This window comes from Rissa tridactyla, chromosome 1 (assembly GCF_028500815.1).
Source record: "Rissa tridactyla isolate bRisTri1 chromosome 1, bRisTri1.patW.cur.20221130, whole genome shotgun sequence".
NCBI classification, from domain to species: domain Eukaryota; kingdom Metazoa; phylum Chordata; class Aves; order Charadriiformes; family Laridae; genus Rissa; species Rissa tridactyla.
This window is the reverse complement of record NC_071466.1, coordinates 158,690,066-158,704,065: the sequence shown is the minus strand read 5'-3', so window position 1 is coordinate 158,704,065 and position 14,000 is coordinate 158,690,066. Positions and strand designations below refer to the sequence as shown.

The 14,000-nt window shown below is 38.8% G+C and overlaps 1 long non-coding RNA gene across 1 annotated transcript; it reads left to right on the top strand.

Moving 5' to 3' along the window:
- Nucleotides 1-8,132: 8,132 nt before the first annotated feature.
- On the top strand, nucleotides 8,133-13,541 carry LOC128904560 (uncharacterized). Its single transcript, XR_008464537.1, has 4 exons — nucleotides 8,133-8,454; nucleotides 10,373-10,484; nucleotides 12,416-12,478; nucleotides 13,352-13,541. It is a non-coding gene; the product is annotated as an uncharacterized LOC128904560 (long non-coding RNA).
- Nucleotides 13,542-14,000: the final 459 nt, after the last annotated feature.

The window sequence follows — 14,000 nt, the reverse complement described above, 5'->3', positions numbered from 1 at the left end:
GTCCCTTGAAGTTTAATGCTCTGTATTCTCATAAACAAGGAATTGACAGAAGGGCATGGGTTTGAGGGAGCCTGGTATAAAGGGCAACAGCTGTTAAGGTGAAGAATTTTAACTAGAAGAACCTTTTTACAGACAAAATAACAATGTTTTGGCCATTATAAAACCCTCCCTGACTCTAAAACCTCTGTAAGTTTCAGTATCACTGGAAATCTGCACCTGCAGCAAGATATTTCTGTGTCTAAGAATAACAAAACATATCACAGGGAATATCACTCTTCTTAAAAGAGTTAAGCTGTACGCTGACATTTAATTACTATTCTTCACAGTTGAAGAAAGCCTTAGCTTGAAATGGCTGGCCACAATAAGTGCGTAAGTGGTGGCACCTGCTATGAGCTCCCTGTAGTTCCACAGCAGCTTCCACCTTGTGGTGCATGATTGGATTTAGGGGGTCAACTCTGGTAGAACATGCATTTTGATTAAAAATCAAGGAAACCGTTCACATCTTTGAAGTTAAGCACATGCTCCCATGTGATGCTGGGCTGAAGTGTTAGTACAGAAAAGGAGAGAAAAGCTAAAATGGTGAAATACTGATTGTGGAAGAGGGCATGTCTCTGTTCAGTGAAGAGGAGCTTGTCAACACCTGCAGCGAAATGGGCCCCGCAAACTCCTGGTGTAGAGTATCACTTCTGCTTCCCTCCCCAAGGATGGCAACTGAGGACTGCTGGCAGCAGAAGCGCAGTTGATAAAGAGGTGTCAGACCTTGGGCTGGCGCAGGTCACCAGGGCTAAGCTGGACGCGGGGAGCGGTAGAGCAGCTGTGGTGGTGTGAGAGCAGCTGAGGAGCTGCTGGCTGGCGTTACTATTTGCATGGCGTCACCCAAACGTGTGGGTGTAGCTTCCAGCTTGTTCATGCAGAGCTTAGCCAGCTTTCTTATCGCTCAAGTGGATGTTAAAAGTTTTCAGAGTAGAGCCCGTATCCACCAAGTTGACAGTCCAGTTATCCGTGGGAAATGCTATTTCTGCACAGCGGCACTCATGTTTTGCTCAAGAGCCGAGGCAGGAAGATACAAAAAGCTTTGAAGAGAAGGCATTAAGCTTTAAATAACCCGGCTTTTTGTTCCCTCCCCTGCCTGAAAGCACGGGAGGAGGGAAGGATGCGCAGTGGCAGAGCTGCGGGGCTGGGGCTGGGGCTGGATTTGCTGGGTGAGAGCTCGCCCTGGCGGCGTGTAGGGAGCTTGTCCTTTCAAGAGGTTACCCCTGCCAGATCTTGACGTGCAAACCGCCGCGTTACATTAGTTGTTCTTGCTACTTTTAAGAAATATTTTATCATCGTATTCTCCTTTTTGCATTGCCTTTATATGTTCGTCCCCATAAAGAGATATTAAGACTGGAAAGAGCCATTTCTCAGATATTTCAACTATTCTTTGCAAATACGTACGTATGTATGCATGTATTTAAAATAAGTATTTCTCTACCTTTTTAATAGGGAAAATATTTTTTTGGCGTGGTTATACAAATTACCACCCCCTTGCAAATGTGTCAAGACTTCACTCTTCTCATGTCCCAGAAAAAGGCTCTTTGTGGAACTGCCAGCGGAGGTTAGTAGACAACCTTTTAGCAACATTTGCTTGTCAGGAGAAAGAGTCCTTATTTATTCATTCAGAGACTAAGTAAACTGCAGTAGCCTCTGAACTGTAGACTTGTTAACTGTACAGAAATGAGTGCCAGGATCTCAGTAAATAGCTGGAGGTATAATTTATTTGTTATCCCTGGCTTTTGTTTCTTATATGTTAGGTGAAACCTAATGTACCTTGAAAACAGATAGTGAAAGAATGTTAATTAGAAAAAAACATATATTTGAGCATTTGCAGGGTAAGGCAAATTATTTTCTTTTGTAATTAATATTGTGAAATTCAGGTTTACATCAATGTAAAACCTGTGCACTGATTGTATGCCCAAATATATTTAAAAGGAAGGAAGATCCTTTTATTTGGACTGTGAAATGTATTTTAAGGATGAGACCCCAATTTTTTCCTTACTAGGCTTGGAATGATGATAGTCCATGTTGACCAGATAGATTTGAGTCCCACCAGGAAGCCAGATGTACCTAGAGCACAGGTCATATGAGGGTTAAGGCACAGACCTGATCTTAAATGCAGCTCGGGAGCCACATGGTGTGAGGTGTGTGGGTGGAGGCACAGATGATGCTTCTCACAGCTGTTCTCACAGGACCCTGGTCCAGGTTACACAGCTGTGCCATATCAAAGCATGGCTGGAACACTGGCAGCTGAAGTCTGGGGTGTGGATGAATAACTATGATGAGAGATTTTTTTGGAGAAGAAAGGTTGCAGGCTGCTCAAGGTAGTTAGAGCTTCTTTGTGTGCTTACGGTTTTGACTCTGAAATGGTATTTCCTGCATTGAGGTTTTTTTTTTGAGGTTTTTAGTTGGTCTAGTTAGGCAGACAAGTATGAAATCGCTCTCTTCTTGCTGCTACTGTGGTGTGAATTCAGGAAACTCCTGTGACCTCTTGTACTTTTATCGCTGTAAAAGTGCCAGGTAGTATGAGAGGCTTGGTAAGTGAGCTACAGGATGAAATAACAAAAAAGAAATGAAGTATTGATCAGGACAAAGCTCTTTTTCTCTAGGGTGTGTTACTCTTCTGCACTGGACTTGGTTTCTTGGTTCTGGAGTATACTAGTCACAAGACTCCTTTTTGGGTCTTGTCTATGATATTAAATCGTCCTTTCTATTTCTGGGCCAAATGATTTGATTGTTGCATGCAAAGTAGAACAGCTTTAACAGGGGTGAGTAAGAATATCCATTGTTTGAATACTCAGGATTAGAAGCCCAGATACTTTTCTGATGTGCTTTTAGCCTGGCATTTCTCAATCATTGTAAGTGCTAACTCATTTGGCTCTCTCTTCCATCTCTTGCTGTATGAGCATTTCATGCCTTGCTATCCTTATGTATTAGGAGCTTTTTTTCAGTCTTTGTGAGAAGTGTGTGTTTCATTTGGTGTCAAGGCTGTTGAAAATTGTTTCAGTGCCAGCGTGTAAATCCTTCTGCTGATCTAATCCCAGATTTTCTGTCTCTTGAATATTCTGTGTGAAGTAGGATGGGATATTTAATAGGAGAAAGGATGTATCTCCAAAGATAAATAGCGTTGGTAGGATTAGAGTATCTTAGCTAGGTAATGAGTTGGCTGTGCAAACCTAGCTATAGAATCCAATGCTGCTTAGATTACAGTTATGTGTTGAATAAAAGTTGTAAAAAAGGCTTATGAGGGGGTTGTTTTTATAAGCTATCTTTTATTCAGTTCTATCTGAAAGGTAGCAAGTCAGTGTGTGGTTGTAACTCTCAGTACTTCTGAAAGCAAAATGATTTTTAGAGTGTATGAGAACTGCTATGATAGATGGAAAAACTGTGCAGATTTTCTTTGAGTCACAGATAACTGTCAGCAACTGATACCGATGGATGTTACATTAAAGCCATTATACGTCTATGTTATTTATCCAGAGCTGTGATATTGATTTGGAGGGTTGAATATGAAGAAGTTTTTAGAATATTGTATAATAATATTTTTTTCCCTATTCATTCTGCTTGTATCCAACAGGTAACAGGTTGTGAAAACACCTGTAGGAATGATTATGTAATGAAAGCAGACAGTAATAAAATTTAGGGTAGAAAAATAGACTTTGGATCTGACAAGATGTTGTGTAAGATAAAATGCTGTCATGCCTGAGTTAGGCTTATTAAAGCTATGGGGGAGAGAGGGGGGAGTGAATCTTCTGCATTCTCCCAAAAGACAGGAACAGTCAAAGGAGACATGCTGAAATCTCTTGCAGTAGTTTTGTACCAATTGATTCAGAAGTTCTCCAGCTTCAGGACTTAGACGCTTTTAAAGAAGTGAGTGCTTCTTGCTGTGAGTTTTTATTAATAGCAGTGCAAAATATATGTGTGTTTTAAAGAAGCAGCAGAATGCAGTGGATGATGTGCTGAAATTATCAATCATATGAAACTAATGAACTCTTAAAAAAGGATTGGCAGTAGATTTTTAAGAGCAAATGTATCTGTCTATGGCTTTAGATTTTTCTGAGTAACTTGTGTTTTAAGAATGGTGTGTTAATAGGCTATGATGGATTTTTAGTGTACACCTTGGAGAAGGATTTCAAAGGCAACCCACTATCTGAATTTAGACCTATCAGTAGGCATCCAGATTTACAAAAGATATCAGTGCTCCGTAGGACGTGAGAGGCAAATCCTAAACCAGACTTTGGTCTGCATCCAGCAATTCCTGATCATTCTTGTTATTAAGTGAGAACTGCTAAGCATTTAACAGTTCTGGAAACATTGCCTACAGTAGTTAACTCTTGGCTCATTCCCACTGAAATAGAGGCAAAATTCCTGTTGATTTCAATTGTGCATGATCAAGCCTCTAACTTCTTATTTCATAATTTTGCCACTCGAAGATATACGTTACACTGCAATGACAGAGATCTATCATAGTTTCATGTGCTATTCTCTAAGTTTTATCAAGTTGATACCAAATTTTCCTGAACTCTGAAAGGCAGAAGCTGTTTTGTATCTCTTCCAATTTTTATGAGGTTGATCTAGAGACGTGACCTTCAGTTATCTGCCAAAAATTCATTTCCATGAGAAATTCTTGAATTGTACGCACTAGAAACTAAGGGTAGACTAGAAAGTAAGGCCCTTCAGGTGAGGTGAATTATATCATTGATTTAAAGAGTGATAGTGTTTCCTGGCAGGCTCATTAAAAAATGTTTGGAGTGTTAAATTCATGTAAGATATACATCATGAGCTTGCCAGATGGCACAGGGACGCATATGGCTGTAATGCCATATTTCTTCTGTGTACAATTCTTATCATTAAGAAGCTCCCAGAATAAATGGTCTGATTTGCTTTATGGTGCTCTTGCTCTATATAATTGCTCAGTATATAATTCACCTTGCCATGTTTGGTCAGTAGATGTATTTGGACATCATTGCCAAGTCCACATCCTCCCTACAGAATGACCTGCCAGTGATTGCCATCACTGATGGTATTTCTGCTGTGCTTCTGTGAGACTGCTGTCATCAACCCACCAATTGTGCAGTAAGTTCTACAACATATGGTTCAGTTCTTTAGGGTACTGAGATTTCTTGGCTGGGCATCTGCTGCTTAATATATCGGAAAACAGAGGATAAAGGCAAACATGCATTTAATTTCATATTAGAAAATGCAGAGAATATGAAAACCGCTATAAATTAACTGTCTATCTACTCATTGTGAAATGAAATAGTCTGAGCCCTTCTTCTAATAAGACTGATGATAGGGTTCAGAAATTACTTAGATTGCAGATTGAAGCTGTACCAATTTTTATCTGAGATCACTGTAATTGCAGCAATAGAGTGCCTGCAAATTCATGTTGCTTAGTAACATTATGGACAAAGTTATGAGGAAGGAGTCATGCTTTTTAACATATACATACTTTCACTCACTTCTCTGAATGTCAGTCACTACTTGCATATCACTATTTTAGCATCATGCCCTGGCAAAGACACAGTTCCTGCATCCTGTGTTCCTTGAACTTGTGGCTGTGAAGACTTACCTCAGTGAATAACTTCATGCACGGAGTAGTTAAAGCTTCGCAGAGACTGCTAAGCCAAGTGTATCCATAACTCTTCACAGGTTCCAGACATGGTGTAGTTATGCTAAAGTTAGTTACAAGTGTAGTATAACTGTGATGCGATGTAACATAATAGATTTTGTGGAGAGGATGCACAGGCTTGCCCTGTAAAAGGGACAGCCGTGCAGGGGGACACAGATGACAGGTAATAATCACACTAAGGCAACATTAAGAATATGATGCATCTGTCTTCGCCTTCACCTCGCTTAATATTTGTGCTCGCGTATTCTCACTGTTATAGGTGGTAACATGATCAAAAGTATCTGTTTATCAATAGAAAATTGTAATAGAAATTAACTAAAAAGGTTAATTCCATGCACATACTCTCAAATCTAGGCCCAAAAGAAAGAAGAAAAAAATTGTCTTTCAACTAGTGAATACTAGCATCTTGTTTTTTGCCAAGTCTTAGCGCTGTAAAATACTGTGAGGAGGGAATGCTTGAAAGACTACAGGAGATGGGTAGAATCTCCAGAAAGAAAAGCAAGTAGTGTGCTGAAGGGAAGTGATTCTGATTTTTAGGAGGAAGATAAATTAAAATATTCACATATACCCTATTGTTCTCTGGAAAATGCAGGCTAGATGAAAGATTTATGTGCTACATTTGAGGAAAAAAAGAAGATTGCTTAGGTAGCTCTTAGGAGCTAGTCTCATGTAGTGACGATGTGGAGGGTCAGATCTGTTTGATTCAGTTCTTTAAAGATCTTCACAGGACGGACAGACATGGCTGCTCTTGACCTCTGTTGTCTTCGGTGAGCATGTGTCATACTTACAGCTAAAATATCTGCAGAGCTGAAGATGTATCCCAAGACTTGCATATTTTAACATAATACAACCTTCTGAGTATTGAGAAAGAGGTTTTGTTTGGTTTTCTTCCTTTTTTTTTTTCTTTCCTGAAATTGGTACAGGCATATTTTTCATTTGCGGCAACATAAGATTTTATGCCAAAATGCATGGGGCTTTAAAGCAATTTAATTAAAATGGATAGTTCAATCTTAGGCCGTATTTTTAAAGTAGTATGTGTTGACACAGCTGTCATTATTTGCTAATGATTTGATTTGGGGCAAAAGTAGTAGACCATGTTTAAAAAAAATCAACAACTTACTGTCATGTTACTACATCAAACTTAAAGGAACTGTAAAAAGAATGCAGCCGTACCACACTACCAAGTACGAAGCACTGGACTGTTGTGTTGTTGTTGTAGTCTTTTTGAAAATGCTTCTTTTCTCTAACTGTGTGGAAAGTTACTTTTGTCAGACACAGACGAATTAGAACAAAGTTAGGGCAAAAGATATTTATTTTTTTTTGATGCAGAAAATATTACAAAGAGTTAATTTGATTTGGATAGAACAAAATCTAGTTATTGGAATCAAATGAGGTGTGTGTTATAAAGATCAGAGGAGAGTGAGCAGTATGATGAGTGCATTTGCATTTGTGCTAAGGCTATGAAAAGGTTGTGCAAGTGTAACTAAGCAGCGTGGACACTTATTTTGATATGAGTTCATGTTTTGCTTTAGGACAGAAACAACATCCTGTTGATATAGGGTAAATTGCAAAAAAACCCCATTCTTAAACCAACATAATAATTTTATACGGCTTTAATTACAGCATCTGAAAACTGGATGAAATTAAACCAGCGCAATTTTTCCAAGTAAATGAGGCCTGAGATCACCTGTGCGTTTCTCTAATAGGGTATAAATTTAAATGTGTAAAGTACAATTTATGCTTGCTTTAAAGCCCATTTATTCTAATCCAATGGTGTAAGACATCATTTGTTTTTCTTGTAGAAATTTTCCTCCTTATTTTTTATTATTTAAATCTTGTTTAACATTATTTAAATCTTGTAATAACATTAAAACATCCTTTTCTTCCTGACTAGTTAGCATTACAGTGTGAGAGTAGTCATGCTTTTCAGGCAAATGGTTGTGTAACCGGATGATAACTTACAGATTTTCCAAAGCAAGAGCAATGGATGCTGGGGGAGGCTGCCAGAAACTGAAGGGGGAAAAAAATGTTACTGATCTATATCATAGTTTTCCAAAGCCTTCAGAAGCAAGAAGAAAATATTTCTATGTGTTTGATATGATATGTACATACCATATCTGTTTCTCTTTTAGTACATATATCTTCAGAACACTCATACACCTATCAGCATGCTGTTGCTGAACTCATTAGTTTTACTAATGTAAAGTAGTATGTTTTAACCCAGAGATGGATACGGGTCAGGAGTATTTATTTCTGCGTTTTCACAGTATAAGCCTGATATATTCAATTTGAAGCAGCATTGTACACCCCTACATCATCTCTTGGCTTTGAGTTGTTGACATTGTTTAGAAGAAGGTAAACCCACCTCTGTTTAAAGGCTTTTTTAAATTATAGGCCCTGTGTCTAGTAACCGGAAACATAACACAATCCTAACATGATTGTTTTCAGTAGGTTTTGACTTTGGCAAAGTTTCAGCATGCGGACTTGAGGGTTGTTACAACAGGCTTTTTTTCTTTGTTTTGAGATGTCGAGTAGAGATTGTGTAGGAAAAAGTATAAACTTAATCAAACTCTTCTGGTTTACAACAACAGGGACTGGAAGTGGGAGGCTCTGTCCTATGTGGTACAAATGTCCCTCTGAAAATCTGCTTGACTGAAACTGAGTTGCAAGTCTCTTGCAATTTAATTGCACTTTACGTCTAATTGCACTTTGTGCTCAACAGGGACTTGGCTGAACCTCCCTGAGGGCGCTGCTATGCGAAGCCACAGCAAGCCCAGAGGGCTAAGGTATGAAATTCATGCAAACCTTGTGTTTGTATCATGTTTCAAAGTAACTTTATTTGATCAGTTAAGTTTATTCATATAAACAAACTATCCATCAAAAATAATCTTTTTTTTAAAGCTGAAGTTTCCTTTTGTTTGCTTGTGTTCAGGGAAAATTTTTTTTTAGTAATTCAGTTCTTGTGGTGGTATTTTTTTTTTTCTTTTATTACTAGGATTTTTGGCTTGAGATTTTTTTGGGGTGAAGGGTATTTCCCTTTTTGCTTCTATGCAGGTTACACTTTGCATAGGAAGATTAATCTTTTAGTTGGAGGTCAAGGACAGCTGGCAGAGTTTTCAAGTCATCTCAAGAATAGTAAAAAAGTCAGGGCTATATATAAAGTGCTGAGCAATAAGTGACATGTAATTACGTGATCACCTCACCTAAATTTGCCTGTAAAGGAAACAATGGTATGTGAAGAATTTGAAACCGAATTCAAATTTCATTAGTCTGTTTAAAGATTGACGGCTGTTCCCCATTCCCCCCAAGCTCTTCAAATTTATTGTCAGTGTTATCTATGCCTAGCTAGGTGAGTGAAAACAACCCAGTTCCCCAGGTATGGAGAGAATCCTGCCAGCTGATGGCTTACAGTCTGTTGTTCTTGCCTGCTCATGAGTCATTGAAAGTAAGATCATCGGATGGGTGTTTACTGAGTTGGGTATAGTGTAAAGCCCAGTCCTGCTTAGTCTCGTGACATGATGTGCCGAGGTAATCGAGTTAGTCATGTAGAGGAGGGGGTTCTAGCGATGGAAAGCCACGATAGCAAACACTATGACATCTTCTCTTTCTGCAGCCCTAAGGTGAGGCATGTCTCAGGGAATGAATTTCCTAGCTCCTGCACTTGGAACTCCTTGGTGGTCACTCTTGGAAAGGGCAGTGTCAACTGGTGTAAGTTGGAGGACACTCTGGCCCATACCTGCTTGTCTGTGAAGTCCAGAAATTCTTTGCAAATTCTTTGCTCTGAGCTATTCTAGTTGAGATTAGTATAATACAGAGATGCCTGAGCTACCTTTCCAGTATTTCTGCTAGGACCAGAAGCAGTTTGGTGTGACAGCACCAGGTTCTCTATAGGCTAATTTGCTCTGCCCAGAGGCAGATATTTTGAATTATTAGCTAGAAGTGGAATAAATTAGCCCATGGGAGCTCTGGGCTGCTGCAGCTGGATTAGTTTTCATATGACTTGGAAGCAGTCCGTGCACTAGAGACCAGGGCAACCAATTTTTTTGCTAGATATATATATGGGCCCTGCTTCTTGTGGAATGTCATTTGACCAGAGCTTGCTCCCTGGCGTTATTATGTGACAGAGACAGAAAGATGTCCCTCTAGCAGCTCCTGCTGGAGGGGGGAAAAAAGCCCACATTAAGTTGTGACCTGGTGCAAGTGCTGAATTCAGTAGTTTGGGTTTTGTTTTTCCCCTTCTGCCATGTTGAGGGTGAATTGTCAAGCACATACGGAAAGTGAGGATAGAAAATCCTCTGGCCTAGTATAAGGCATGATGAAATCATGTCCTGACTCTTAGAGGAGCAATACCTGCATTTTGCGATTGGCTTGGCCAAATCAAGGGTATATCTATACTTCTTTGGTCAGGTGTTTATGACATATTTACAATGCAAAATGGAATTACATGTAGCTGCATGAGGTAAATAGAGCTTGGTAGACTTGTCTTAGTTCTGGATGTTTTTTATGAGAGTTAAACTAGGTTGTGCAAGATCTTCCTTCAGACGGTTTGGCTGTCTCCATATTGTTTGCATTTCCTGTCCACTGTGAATTTAGGTAGAAACGCACCTGTCTCTGTCTGCTTTGTCAGCATTATTTTATATCAGATCTCAAAATAATAATTCAAGGTTGCTTTTTTTTTGCCTTTTTTTTTTTTTAACCTTGCAGAATCAGACTTCCTGTTGGACCAGATGCTGGGTAAGTGCCCACCTGTCACATAACAGGTAGCATGTACTGGATGGCATTAACAGAGAAGAATGATGGGCTTCTAACATCTCTGGTAAGTTTGCCCCTAAGTGGATATATATATATAGTTAAAAATATATTTCCAGTAAAAAGCAAAGTTAATTTTTTTTTAATTGACATTTAATCTTCTCAATACAAGTTTAGGCTGCAAAGCTAGGAAGTCGGACAAAAGCAGTTACAAAACTTGCATCCCTATTTAGGTTTTCTTGATGTTACCGGATCTGTCTTTTTTTTTTTTTTTTTTTTTAAGGCTGTATCCATAACCACAAATTTCCTGTGCCATTTTGAATTATATTGAAACATGCTTAGAGTTTTGGCAAGTTTTTTAGGGTGTCTAATGTAATGGCTGGAATAATTCACATGGCAAGGTAAAATTGTGCCACTTTAATTACCAGGAAATCTTGTAACTTGTTTGGATGAAGCGTTTTCTTTTGGGAGGAGGGAGTGCTGAAAAATGCTCACCAGGCAGAACTAAAGAGTCAGAATTTTCTCTACCCGGCTCCACTATGGAAGTGTAACATTTAAAGTATTCAGCTCTGGTTTATACTGAAGTTTGTGAGGAACAGTACAGAGACTAATGTTTCTGATTTCAATTGCTTTCTTCTTCTACTCTTGTTTTAACCTTATATTAAGATGCATAGATAGTGTGTGCTTATATTCTTGCTTTTTCACATTGGATGTGGCAAATTCATTTCAAATGGTTATGGTATTACTGCAACAGAAGCAAAGGAAGCAAATAAGTAGCTCGGAAAAGAAGATTTTTCTCCAAATAGTTAAAGATGGTTTTCCCAAATAGTTGCATGTAAACATGGTTCCACTTATTTTTAAAAACCAATACCAAAATGAAAAACACATAGGAATTTAATGTATGCAAGAATTTTCCATACGGAAACATTTGTTGGTGGGAAAGGTACTGGCTGGCTAAAGGGACTGTAACAGGGTATGGTTTCAAAGAGGACCCGGGTCAATAATGGCTGAAAGCAGTTACCAGCATCTGATGGTTCTGTGGTCTTTAAAGCTAAATAATTTTTACGAACACATTTAGCAAGATTTATGTAAGCAGGCAATATACTAAAGATGAAGAAAGTAACATTCCTCAGAATCTTTTAAGACAGTAAGAAAGACTTCTGATTCTTTCACAAGAGACGCTTTCCGTGTTGGTTTTGCCCATTCTGTCAGTCCAAGGTCATTCATCTCTGTAATAAACGACTGTCTGGTACAATCTGTCAGATGGTTTTATTGCTTACCAAGCTGTTCCATTTGGAACACTGTACCGCAGGAGCTGCAGCAAGACATTGTCAGCTTTCCTCGTGTTGCGTTTTAATTTCGTTCAGTGGGACTTCAATGAATTGTAGTGTCTGTTAGCCCAATCTTAGGCTTTACTTGAAGGCCATACTAGCTGATTAGAAATCCATCCTGCAGTCGCTTGAGTGCAGGAGTGTCTTTATTATCCAAGTGGTTTCCGAGGTGCTGAGTGCTCTCAGTAATCAGAGACGTGAGAAGGAGCTGACAGGGCCAAGCAGGATGCAGGGAGATTTGCATGTTTCCCCTGTGTGAACAAAACTATGAAAATCAAAGAAATTAGATAGTGGTGTAATTATAGATCTGATTTGTCATACGTGCTATATGTGAAACACTTAACAGGTTCTCAAAGGCGTTTTATGTATGTACGTGTGGAGATCACATGGCATCTATGTCCTGAACCTTCAACAGTATTAATAGAGCTGGTGTTTGTGAACTGGGGATAATACATAGCCTCTCCCTGAATTATTCCTGGTCACAAAATTCAGCCAAAAGTAAACCACTTAGTTCATAAATATTCTGTTTACCTTGAATGAAATTGTGTATGTTATCCCCACTCAGACCCTAGTTAATCCTACAGGCCCTTAACAGTAGTAGGATGCCAGATATAAATCAGTGTATGTGGTATGTACTTAACACAACTGCATGCCTTTTTCGTTTTAGGTCCATGCTATCTCTTGCTCTATCCATGCAGTAAGACAGCCCTCTGAGATTCTTCCTCGAATGGTAATTCTTCTGTGAAGTTCTTTATGTTGGATGTGAGTTTTCCTGTGTGTTTTTTTCTTTTTTTTTTTAAACTGCCAGCCATGCCTAAACACCTTTCAGTTTTAGTTTGTACCAGATAAGTGTCATAGGTGTGGTCAATTCTGACAGTAACAGCAGGGAAAGTCTGAGTTCTTTTGTGCATTGTTTAAAGTATTGGATACATCTTTTTTTTGTCATCTTGCAGCGAGGATCACTTGGACTGATCTGATTAAGATGGGACATTTAAAGTTACATTAGCCTGTAGGATTATGTTGCATGTGTGGATTAAGTGCAATTTTAGAAAAAATATTGTAGTTTGACGACTTCTACTTCTATGTATCCCATTCTGTTTAAATAAAAACTGATACAACTTTTGGAAGGAATGTATCTTCATCTATCTTCTATGGGCCACAGATAAAGAAAAATTAATTTCCCTGTGTGCTCCTTCATGCCAGTTTACATTACCACATATTTTCCAGTATTTGAGTCATTACTCGGAGACCAGCAGACAAGTGAAAGGACAGAGTTGTCTGAAGTTGAGTTGTCTTAACAACTTATTTTTAAACACTTCTACCTCATGTTTTAGTTCTGTCTCTAGTCTCGCTGCTAACACTTAGGGGTTACTTTGGTTTATGGGAATAACCCACTGGCCTACCAGGTCTTCATACAGAATTAAACAACCCATGAAAGTTGCTCTAGGTAACAGATTTATGTAAAAGAAATGCGTTTTCTTTTTATTTGTATCACATATGTCAAGCATATGCTAGCATTAAAAAAGCATGTTTTCTGAAATGGGAGGAGAATGACCTTTGAAAGCATTGAGACTAGACACTCAAGCACACATCTCTCTTACAGGTTCGTCCCGGTTACCTGTGGAGCTAACCACAGACTGTCTGCAGTAAAAATGGGGGTTTCTACACACAGTAATTGTTTTAATATTCAAGCTCCTGTCTTGCACATGCTTGCAGAAGAAATAGAAGTATTATCATTCTAGTTTGATAGTATGAAAAATAAATGAATGTGAAAGTTCAAAGCGTTCAGATTTCAAGGGGTGAGCGACAGTGCTATAGAGCACTGTATTGTCTTTTTCCAGATTTCCATTAGAGTTAAGTTTTCTAACCTTAATGCTGGTGTAACCATAAGGGAACATAAATCCCTGGCTCGTCTGTATTCTCTTACTGCTTATGCCAGAACAGCAGCACCTCCACTGACTGCTGGACATTACTGCTCCTTCTTGTATTATTCAGAGCAGTTCTTGTAACTCTTCCTTGAGAATGCCTCACCTACCAATGTGGTTATTGTTTACAATATTTATAGTCTTGGTACTTGGGAGACCAGGCTAGGCTGTGTTCAGGAGAAGAACAATGTGCCTTTCTCTATTAATTTCAGTTGAATTGCATGTGGGATTAATTAGCTCATGGGCTGGAGTGAAAAAGCTGTCCAGTTCTACTACGTTTTTGCTTTGTTGAAGGTGATTGATTAATTAGGAGTCGGGATGACAAGA